Source organism: Corvus moneduloides, chromosome 17 (assembly GCF_009650955.1).
Source record: "Corvus moneduloides isolate bCorMon1 chromosome 17, bCorMon1.pri, whole genome shotgun sequence".
Lineage (NCBI taxonomy): Eukaryota > Metazoa > Chordata > Aves > Passeriformes > Corvidae > Corvus > Corvus moneduloides.
The window spans coordinates 12989287-12999358 of NC_045492.1; the positions used below are offsets into that span (position 1 = coordinate 12989287).

The 10072-nt window shown below is 42.4% G+C and overlaps 1 long non-coding RNA gene across 1 annotated transcript; it reads right to left on the minus strand.

Moving 5' to 3' along the window:
* Positions 1-7217: 7217 nt before the first annotated feature.
* LOC116452572 lies at positions 7218-9296 on the minus strand. The gene is made up of 2 exons (XR_004243540.1): positions 9060-9296; positions 7218-8088 (listed from the first exon to the last, which is right to left on the minus strand). It is a non-coding gene; the product is annotated as an uncharacterized LOC116452572 (long non-coding RNA).
* Positions 9297-10072: the final 776 nt, after the last annotated feature.

The following is a 10072-nucleotide window of genomic DNA, read 5'->3' on the forward strand; positions in this document are numbered from 1 at the left end:
CAATCCAATAATACAGAAACTTTCATACAATAAACTTTATTGCAAATCAAATGTTATTGCTTTTAGCACAGTACTTATAATCTGCTTTTTTTCCCCTCCCAAACTGCCATAACAGCTAAAATTTAACCTCTTTCAGAACAGAAGCAGCAGGAAAGAATAGCGACAAATTTCTGGGGTTGGTTCTGAGAATATATCGTGAATGTATCACTGAATGGAGTCCTAGGGAATACTAAGTGATAATCTAACTGTCAAATGAAATTTTAAATCCTCACATATAACTCCATTTCTGCAATGCAAGTCTCTATGAAATTTTAGAGGATTTAAGAATGATTCTGTCAGAACCCAGTTAATTGATAAAGGAACTTTCTGGGTTCATTCCCACTCCTCACCATGTCTCTGCTACCGAAGGATCAGCAGAGCACAACCTCCAGAATCAGAGGTGCCAGCAGGGGATGTGTCCTGGCCCTTGGGGAACATGACCTGGCTTCTCCCCCTGCCCTAAAACCAAAATAACACTGACATCACCTCCTCAGCCTGCACGTGCTCCTAGGGCTGGCTGCCCCAACACAGATTTACTGCAAAATCCGAGTTTATTTCTTACTCTTTATTTGGGATAAATGCAAAGCTACACCAGAGCATGGAGAGCTCTGAATTAAAGCAAGGGAAGCACTTCAGACAGGGGCACCTTGAGTATATGAGTTGAAAAAGGGATCAGTTTTGGGCATTGATTTCACGATGCACCTGCAGCAGGTTTGTTTTCTGGCTGTATTTCATGGACTTGTCCAAATGCTGCTGTTTTCAGACAGAAGCAACCTTATTAAACTTGCTCTGTTTCTCAGGATCCTTCCGGGTGTTCCAAGGTCCCTGATTTTGTTTGGGTTTAATGCTGCTCTTTATTCCTTCGGAATGCTGCCAGGAATCCTGATCTGGCAACCTGAATGCAACAGAGGCACCACACAAGCGATTCCCAGAGAGCCTTTTCCTATAAAATGAGACCTCCAGCTCTGAGCTGACTTCATCCATAAAATTTCAATTTAGAGCCTCCAGTTGACTCTTCCAGTGCCTCCAGCCCTGAATTGCCTGTTCCAGCCAGCCAAGCTCTCTCCAAACCACACCAAGGAGCTCCAGGAAACGCTTTTGAGGAATCACACCAAGTATTTTGAGCAGTTTGACCTCCAGCATTTCAGCTGCCCCTGGGATGAGCGGGAGCAGTTCCAGCCCATGCAGTGCTTACTCCTTACACCAATGAAATGTTTATTCCCTTTATACAGCCAGCATTCTCCGTGGCAATCACTGTGCTGCCAAGATTACTCTGTGTTGTTAACTTGGGTATTGGCTTCATTAAAATGATATATTTCCACTTCTGCTTCCAGCTGCACTTTAAGTAAAAAGCAGAATTTAAAAAATCCCTCCCCTTGCCAGCAGCAGTTTGGTGAAGAAAAGGCTGTTTTGCTGTGCTGGGGCTGACACAGTTCCACTCTGTTCTCACTATTAAATGTGATTAGGGACTACTCAGTGCAGGACACATGAAATCTCCTCTATTAAATGCTCAGCAATCATATTAACAGAACCCATAAATCACAGAAAATAAGCTGGAGGAATAAGTCGCAAGACAAATATTTACACAGAGAATCTCTGCTCTTCCCTGTTGGGACTGGTCATAATTTCCTCAGTAAAGTTCCTTTCAAAGTGATTTATTGTGCAGCAACATCTGCAGGTGTTACTGATGCTTCTTTCTGAGGAATAGGGTGCAAATATTCAGAATTTTTTTCTTTTGGGCTCATCTCATTCTGCTCCTCTGACCCTCCATCTGAACAATCATTGGATTGGAAATGTTTTTAAGGTAAAGTTCTTCATACTTGAGGCAGTGAACAAAATATTGTCTTTCAAATTACATTGGTGGAGTGTGTACTCTGAAAACAGTGATTTGGGAGAACGATCGTGACAACAGACATACAACAGGAAAATAAAATAGCTTCAGGGGTGTCTGAAGGAAAATATAACCTCAAATCAATAATGAAGAACACACAAAGTCCTGAACATCCCATTGATTGGTATAAAAATCCACAAATGGGAACTCACACTTGAGAGACAAAAAAACCAACTAAAAATATGGATATTTTTTACATGGAGATAAAGTTGAAAAGAGAATAAAAGTTTGCATGATGAAAATAATTAAAAATAAATTCAGTTGGATATATAGGGAAGTTCTTAACTAGCTGTTTAAAAGGCTCTCCTTTGAATTATATACCAAAAAATCATTTCGTCCAATAAAAACATAGCAAATATGAAGGGATCATAGTTAAAAGTCTACCAATATCTTTCAAAACCCATTAAAACCCGTTAGTGAAGAATCAATAACTGCTGCTGCTGCTGCTCTCAGTTCACGGGTGTTTAAAGCCTCTTTCACAATGATAACACCCTAAAGCAGCAACTTTTAATAAAGCAAACATTTCCCAAGCAGGGCTGGGACTAGCTCTCCTGGTACTTAAAAATGTCTAGAGACTATTTATTTACCATTTCTCAGCATTCTTTTGATGCTGAGAAATTGCCATGCTGTGGGATTATCCCTGGAATGCCAGGAAAATCTGGAGGAGCTAAAAATGGTGTTGATGATTGGTCTCTCTTACAGCTTCCAGTCTCCAGTTCCTTAGATCAGGGATGGCTGGAAAATCTGGTGCCTCAGAAACTGGATATGAGGGAATCACCCTCCTCAGCTGTGGATGGAGGAGCAGGAGGGCACAAATCTGCTCCAGCAGCCCAGGAGGAGACCAAGGCCAGGTTGGATGGGGCTTGGAGCACCCTGGGGTGGTGGAAGGTGTCCCTGCCCATGGTTGGGGTGGAGCTGGATGAGCTTTAAGGTCCCTCCAACCCAAACCATTCTGGGATTCTGTGAATACAGAGGATGGTGGGTGTTCCTTGTTTCAAGGCCAATTCCTTCACTGGGTGCAGCTCCCTGACACTTCAGGGGACTGAGAAATACATTTGGTGTCTGGGTGACACCATGTGACCTTTTGGGTTGTGTTATGGAATAAAAACCCTGCCCAGAGATCACAAGCCCAGATTGGTCATGATATCCTTGGTTGTAGAAAGGCAAGGAACAGGAAGAAAATGCAAACATTTCAGGGGTATTGAGGGAAGGAACTCCTTTACAGCTTTTATTCCAAACTTACTGGGGCCTGATCAAGGAAACACAAGCACTTGCCAGGATTTGCTGTCCCACTTAAGGTGCTGACATCTGTTCTGTGCTTGTGGCAGTGGCAGGCACAGCAAACTGTCTGACAGCTCCAGCTCTCTGCATCCATCACCCCATTCCTCTGTCACACTGAATTATTCATTAGCATCCCACCAAACTCACACACCGGAGCTCCACTTATCATTTACCACATTTCAGCCCAAAAAACCATTAGTGGAGAGGAAGAAAATAAACATTTCCATACAGGAACAATGAGCCTGTACCTGGAACACCCAGGGAGGGAAATTCCCTCTGACAAGCTGCTGCTTGAACTTCCTGAGCATCTTGTAATGGGGCCTGCAGAGCAGTGCCTGGCTCTGAACATCTTCTGAAGGAGAGTTTGTTATTCCATTCAAAGCCTTATTTCAGCACCAATTTGTCTCAACACATTGATGATAATGAAGGCTATCAGGACATGCCCATTACAGCTCCTTGAAATCCACGTGTGAGCAGCTGCAGCATTTCAGAGCAGGAGTGCCCAAAGCTTTGCTTTACATTTGGTTTGCTGCTTTGCTTGTGAAAAAGATCCTCTAATCCTGCTTGGAATCTGAGCACTTCAACGATCTGGTTCCTTGCTACATAATTAAATTGGATGTCCAGCCAGAATCATAATATTTAGGAAAAAACCCTCATTTGAGCACTTAAATAAAGCTCAGGAGAATGGACTCATTTGGTAATTAAGGCCCAGGGACATCTGATCTAGGCTCAGCTGAAAGCCTGGATACAAAGAGGATGAAAATGTCTTCTACCTCCATGGGAAGCTAAAATTCCTTAGCTGGAGGAGGGATGGAAATGTACCTGGACCTAATTCTGCCATGAGAGACAGAAATCATCTCCTCTGCCTTTCCCTCCCCCTTGAAAAGGCCATTTCTGTTCAGAAACTTCTGTCTTGGCTCCACAGATTAAGTCAAAGTTATAACTGTGCAGATACTTCATTTATTTATTTCAAACACAAACGTTCAGAAGTACAATGAACTGCGGCTCCTGAATATTTCAGCTGTAAGGAATAATTCCTCCCTGGCAGCTGAAAGCCTGCCTCGTTCACACATTGCAGGAGTGAGAACCAGCAATCTGACGTTTCAGCAAGTTGACTGCAACAGCTTTTTTGATTTTGTTGTGCTCCCCCTGCTTCCGAAAAAATCCCTGAGCTTAAAATGTCTTCTAGAGGTTAAAAAGAAACTCACCTGTTTCCTCTCCAAAGGCAAACATTCATTTTATTGCACTATGCACAGAGAAGAAAAGTTCAGAAAACTCCTGGGGGTCAAATGTCAGCTCTCCCTGGCTTTTCCTCTCCTGCTTTGAGTTCTCCAAGTGATCAATATTTGCTGTAAAACCCAGCCCAAAGCAGGTGGGTTATGGATGGAGTTTCATTAATTGAATCCCTCTGCAACCCCTCCTGCTTATTTGTTCAGATGAGATCTTTGAGGTTGGCTGAGCCCTGAGCGTTGTGTGTTTGTTTCAGGATCACACAACTCTGTGTTCTCTCCACAAATGGCACTCCTAATTAGCACAGCCACTAATCACTTTGACTCAGGAATGCCTCTCAGTCACCTCTTTTCAGCTGGTATTTGATGGCCCAGCCTGAGCAGTGTCAGAGCACCGGGAAGCTCCTCCAGGATCAGAGGGGGAACACCAGGGACAGAGCTTGATCAATGCCTCAGTGAGAGCCAAGGGAGGGCCAGTATTGCCCTGGAGATTTATTGCTCAGCACAAAGCAAATTACTTCTTTCTCTCTTCTCAAGCTTTGTCCTGGCTACACTGTTAATCTCCACCATTCTCTCACATTTCTGCTATTTTGCAGATTGATCCTGGGCTCACCCAGGGCACCAGGGGGTCTCTTTGGTCAGTGGAAACCCCAAAATCGTGGCAAAACATCTCCCAGAAATCAGGCTAAAGATGTCTTCTGTCTATGAAATTATCCTGCATTCTCCACAGGCACGCAGACCTAAAAATAAGAGGAAGAGCCACTTGTTCTGCTGGCCCAGATGTGATTTCTTGCAGGTGATAAAACCTCTCTCTGCCACAGCAACCTTTTCTCATTATTTAGGTAAGCACAGCCTTGCACTGCCCAGAGAAAACAACCAGGAAACATGTGAGAAAAGAGGATTTTTAGAAGGCGTTTATACCAAAATCTAACTAAAACACACACACACAACTTCAAGTACTTCACAGGAAAATCCTGCACACAGGTAGCACGTTAAATACCAGTTATCTCTTTGCCAAAACTTCCTGGTACTGCTGCACTGAAAATCCAGGCTGAAGGGGAAATTTCTCTTATTTTCAGGTGCAAAATCAGCTCTCCCACCACCTCTCTTTTTTTTTATAAATATACAAGGAGATATTAATGGAACAAAGACATTTGGGAGTATTTTCATAGGAAAAGAGAGCCTTTCAAAACACAGATTTCTGTTAAATCTGTGGGAACAAAATACATAAAACAATGTTTGGGTGCAGTTTCCCTCTTATTCCTTTTGTGAATGTTCTACAGTTATTACAGTTAATAAATCCTATTAAGGGCGGGTTTATTCCCCATCAACATCTGGGAGCACGCGGATATCAGACAATCCTGCCTAGAAACCTTCAACACTTTTGCTGCCAGGCTCCAGTTTCTCTTTTGGAGGTGAAATTGTGCAAAATCTGTTTAATTCGGTGGGAGAGGCAAAGAAAGGAAGGGTGAACTTTAAAAACTCGTTGTCAGTTTAAGAAAGAGATGAAAGGATGGCAGAGAAGTGCTGGAAGGCACCCAGGCTGTGCTTTGAAACACAACCAGTAACAGCAGCAGGCCAGTTTGCTGGAATTGAGGGGAATAAAAGAGTGGGCCTGGATTTCTGCCTTGGCCCTTGATGCATCTTAAATACACCACCAGAAAAAAATCATTTCGTCAGACATTCCTCATGCCAGGCAGACAATGGGAAATGCAGAGAAACCTCAGAAAAATTTTGAACATTGGAACTTCCACCACGAGGACAACAAAATGAACCCGTATTTCAGAAAGGTTCAGCCACATCTTTCAGGTATTTTTTCCAAAAGAAACCCATTTTTCCTCTCCCAAGGTTTGCAGCTTGTTTCCATTATCACTTTGTGGAGATATTTTAAATATAGAACTCTAAAAACACAACCTTTCAGAACCTCTGCACTGCCTTTTCTCCAAAGAGCAACTTGGACATGGAAAAAGTGAAATTTCTCTGTATTTGTTGACCAGTAACAGAAAATCAAGCAGAGATGATAGTACACAATAAACTCAAATTATGCAGGCAACACAAAGGCTCTGTTAACCCACAATTCTCTCTGTGAACTTCCAGAAACGTTTTATAAATACAATATCCACACCAAAAGGAGAAGGGATTGCATCTTCATTGCGAAGGCAAATTATTCCTCTCACCCACCCTCACTTTCCTGAGGTGTTCTCCCTCTAATCAGCATTTCTGGATGGTTTTCTGGATGTGTTTCATCTTCTTAAGAAGTTGTGGTGCACCACATTTATCATTTACAGGTGACTCACATTGACTCTGTGCTCAACTGCTGCAATGCTCTCACATTTTGGGGGGGATTTGGGCAGGGATTTAAACTTTAGTAAAGTAAAATTTAAGCTAAAAGCATAAGAAAGAGATTTATTTATGTGTAAATGAAGCAGATCTAAGCCTAGAATCTTAAATAATGTCCTGCTGATGTTGAGGAATAAACATATAATGTTTAATATGATCTATTTATTCTACAGGCGGGTGTAAATGCAAAGTGCTCATTTTCAGGCACTTGGAGGTTGACAGTCACAAAGCTACAAAAGAAAGAAATAAAAAGCGCAGTAGAAATTCTCTGTTATTCTGATAGATGGTAAAATCTGCTGGAGTTATTTGAATTGCACAAGAGGCTGGGGAGCAATAAAATGGGCTTGCAAGGGGATTGTGTAATGAAGTCCATAGGGGGTGGGGAGACAGAAAAATATATTAACATAAAAAGAATAATTAGGAAGGCAAGGCCTTAATTCAATAACTTTTGGATTTTAGAATATACTTCATTTTGCATAATAAGAGTCAGCTTTTTTAGTGAGCTTCAACAGAAAGTATTCAAGAGCATCAAAGTTTACTTCTTTTTAGCGGTGAAGAAAATAGGATATTAGAAATAAAAACAAGGAATTGTACTTCCTAAAGCCTTTTATGATTGCACAGAACTTGGAATACCTATTTTAGGCCATTGGAACATTTAGATGTTCTTACATTGCTTGTCAAACACCAGTGAACAAATTGATTTCTAATAGAGTAGGAAGGTTCTGGAACGACTTCCCGGCAGAATTAGTGGGGACAGGAAACCCAGCTGAGTTTTAAAACTGATCACAATATTTTTCTGAACACAATTACTTTGTGTGACAGGAAAATTTTTGATTATGCAAAGGTTGCTTTAGGTGCAGTGGGTCCAGATTTTCTCCCTCACTTTTCTGAAAGATTATTTTTATATCATTCTTATTCCTTGATGCAAGCAAACAATAGGGCACAAAAAAGACCAAAGGCACCTTTTGGTGCTCACACCTCATCCTCAAACCCACAAAGCACCTGCAGCTCTGAAATGGCAGCTCCATCCTCAGAAATAGCTGGGAACAGGAGCCCAACTGAACCTCTGCACAAACCACTCAACTGGAGCGGCTCAAACAACAAAATTCCCACCGGGAACTGAGAAGTCTTGGAGCTGAACGTGCCCAGCTGGGATTTGGTTCAGACACATTCTCAAGAGAAAGGCAAACTCAACAGAACTGGATGAGAAGCCCAGGCTTGGCTGCGTGGTTTGGTTCCAGACAGCTCAAATGTCTCATTCTTTCTCCATCTCAGTATTCCCAAGGCTCCGTCTCTTGATTAGCCACTCTGCAAATATATACATAAAATATAAAAAAAAAAGGAGGAGGACACTTTAATGCCCTTTCCCTCCCTCAAATTCACAGTTTTGCCCCAGCAGCAGAGCACTGAGCTCTTCCTTCTGAGAGGAGGTGACGGAGACAGCAAAGGAGAGGCCACAGCCCCAGGGCCACCTGAGCCACCTCATCCAGGTGCTCCCACCACTGCTGGTGCAGCACAACCCCTCTCACATCCCAAAAATCACCAGCTAACCCTGGCTATGATGCTTCCCAAGCATCCAGAACACTTCCAGGTAACTGCATTAAGCAGACATCATTAAACAGCACTCTAATTAGCAGGCTGATTTAAGACAAGAGCCTGCCCAGCTTTCAAGGCAGAATTGTAACTGAAAGCAGAGGCGCCCTGAGCACTGACAGTATTTACAGCCCCTTTTGTTCCCAGCCCGTTAATCACCCTCCCAGGGTAGGGAGTTTAAGACCAAATTGGCAATACTATAAGTTCAATAAAGCTTTAGGAAGAAAATAACTGTTTCTTTTTCAGAATGTACAGATCCGCCCTCAGCCGCGCTGCAGAAGCGCTTTCGGATTCAATTCTAAGCCTGAAACTGTAACAATACATCTTATGATGAACTGCCAAACACAGGGATCCTGCTGCCAAAGAAATCTCCAGCCCTACAAAGTCCTCCAGGACTGGCTCCTGCTCCACCTCGGAGTTTTTCATCACATGCTGCCTAAGGCCCAGTTCCTCAGGAACTTTCCCCACCTCTCTCCTCCACCTCCTCCCTTCCAACCCCATTGCTCAGTTATTTGTTAAACCATTTCTGTCAAGATAATTGGACTTTCCAGAGCCTGATGCACCGATTTAAGGTGAGAGGGACATATTTGCTTTCTCACACTGAGCCACTGAATCAATTCTCCTCCTGGCAGCCTCCCTCTAATAAAAATATTTTTCTCCCCTCCCACTTAAAAGCTCATAAATACCTCTTTGGAGAAGAAAGTCTCTGACCTTTGGGGCTTGCAGCTGCTCTCTGTGAGTGAGAAAATGAGCTCCCCAAAAGCAGCAGTTTTTGGAGAGATGAAGTGTATATTTAAACAAGTTTGCCTTCAGCATTCCCTTGCCTATTTTTCCTTCTTTACCCTTTGCTTTTGCCTCTCTCTGCTCCCCTTTCTCCTGCCCAGAGCTGTTTGGAACAGAGGTGAAAACTCCAAAAGCAAAAGTTCTTTTCTTCCTCCTAAACACAAATATCTGCTAATGAAAATGGGAATTATTTCTACTTCATGGCCGTGGGAGGGTCCCCACCCTGCCTGCACCAATTAAAATCTGCTGTTGTAATTAAGCTCAGTGTTCACTTCCAATGGGATGAGCAAAATGAACAAAGGTTGTAGCTCCCTGTCGAGTTCATATCCAAAACTGAGGCAAACTCCTCAAGACAAAAATTTATCTAGAAGGGAAAAGAGGATGTAAAAGTTTCTTTCTTTGCATGGCACAGTCTCTCAAAACCTCAAACTTTTCTCTGCCAAAGCATCTCTAGTATTTGATGATTTCCTAACATATTTCTTAAGTTATTCTTTGCTGAAATTATTGTTTTTTTCTATTCTTGATGGGAAAACAATTCTTTGTTCCTTTTCTGTTCAGAGATCAGTGGCTTTCTGGTGGGTAGCTCTAAGGTGGTATTTGCTGGAAAAGTAGAACGAGTAGTTAAGGAATTCTACTGACAAAAAAGCCCAAAACCTAACTTGTGTGAACAAACCAGAACAATTTGTACAATTAATGAAGAGAGGAGAGAAGGTGCTGAGTGTTTTATGAGGTTTTTCCCAAATAAATCCAAGTTTAAGAACAAAAAGCACATTTGGTGACAGGAGGAATCATTAATATGAAAAGAGTTGAGGCTCAGGCCTAAATTTAAGTTATTTATGGTAATATTTGGTGCGTTTTTCTCCTGCTCCAAGAGAGCTGCAAACCAATCCTGCAGCACCCAGGGAGGGGGAGATGG